The following is a 1,807-nucleotide window of genomic DNA, read 5'->3' as shown; positions in this document are numbered from 1 at the left end:
GGCGACCCCGCAGCTCCACCCCCGCCCCTCGCAAACCCCGCCCCTCGGCGCAGACCCGCCTCGTCCCGCCGGCAGGTGGGCGGGGCAAGGGAACAGCTGTCCAATCAGGGCGAGGGGGCGTGTCCCGTGTGGCGCGGGCTGAGGAGCCGGCGTTTTGCTGGGGATTAATCCGTCACTGACGCCTAAAAACGAAATTCGTTTGCCTGTTTGTGGCAGGGGCTGCCATGGTGGGCGCCTCCCCTGCTGGTTGCTAGGTCATCAAAACATTATCTGGCTTTGTTGTTGTAATTTAGAATAAATTATAAATAATTTAAAATAAATTATAAATAATGTCAATTAATAGTAACTATATAATTAAGAATGACTGTTCATAAAATATTTCATACTTATTATACATTAGGTAAATTAATCAATCAGAATCATAGAGTCGTTAAGGTTGGAAAAGACCCTTAAGATCATCGAGTCCAACCGTTAACCTATCACTGCCAAGTCCATCACTGTACCATGTCCTCGAATATATATATTATAAAGATATATATAAAATATATATATTACTATATAGAGATATATAATATGATATATGTAATATAGACCATATATAATGTATAGTATATAACATATATAAAATATATAATTAATATATCTATAGATAATTACTAATGCATAATTCATAAATAAAATCGCTAATTCTGAATTATTAATAATCTAAAGTAATAATAAATAAATATAAAATAATAATAATTAAATATGCTTTATAATGATACATTATTACAAATACGAAGCTTATCCCGTAACTTGCTGTCACAAACGAATCGCACGTTCTCATTCCTCTCTCCCGGTTCAGCGCGCTGAAGGAGGCAGGCAGGTGCCAGCACTGGCGGGAGGGGAGGGAACATATGGCTGGGAACAGAAGGAAGGTGGGACTGCGGCAAGCGATGACTTCAATCGCTTTGCACGGTGAAGCGTTGAGCCGTAGCTTGTACCAGCCCTTCCTTTCTGACTGGAGCTCTGTGTGATGCGCTACGCGGAAAGAAAGCACATCCAGCTTCAGATGAAACCGTGACAGCTACACAAAGCAAGTCCTTCAAGTAAGGCCTTTGTGTCTCAAGAGAAATATCCAAAAATAGCGGATGTTTGAAATGTTCTTGCTTAAATTGCTCCACCTTTCTGTCCTTCATCTGTAAAATGAAGATGCTAATATTAACTTGCCTCAAGAACCTTGTGAAGAAAAATCTGCATTTGTGAAGCACCCATTACACTAAGGGCAACATAAAAACCCAAGAGAAAAATAACTAAAATATATTTCCAGTCAGCACTGGTTCTTAATGGTACATGTTAAAGAAAGGCCAAGGCTATACAATGAATAATGAGGATTATAAAGACTTTAAAGTAACAATTCAATAAGCACCATTCATCTCGAAAGCATTATTCATCTTCAGCACTGAAAAAGCTTGGGGGTCTGGTGAAAAAATAAAGCAGTTCCGCAGGCACTGGAACGACACTGTTCTATGGATTTGTGCCTAAAATTGACTTACTGCGAGCTCTGATTCACAGCTGCCTTCCAGCTGCAGAATTGATATGTGCTTTCCCTGTACGGTTCCTCCGACTGAGGGATGAAGCCAAGGAGAGTCGGGGGATGCACAGGTATATCCAGTTTCTCCGCTGTAACCTGGCCAATGCAGAGTTTGCTGCTGTAGATGGACCTGGAATGATGCCAGTGAAGTTACTTGTTTCTTGTTTACCACTCCAGGACTGATGAAGATTTCATGATGCTAAACAAAGATCTTGTGAGTTTTACCAGGAACCT

This window comes from Nipponia nippon, unplaced genomic scaffold (genome assembly GCF_047370975.1).
Source record: "Nipponia nippon isolate SJK-2023a ecotype South Korea unplaced genomic scaffold, ASM4737097v1 scaffold_4, whole genome shotgun sequence".
Taxonomy (NCBI): Eukaryota; Metazoa; Chordata; class Aves; order Pelecaniformes; family Threskiornithidae; genus Nipponia; species Nipponia nippon.
Note: the sequence above shows the minus strand (reverse complement) of the source record.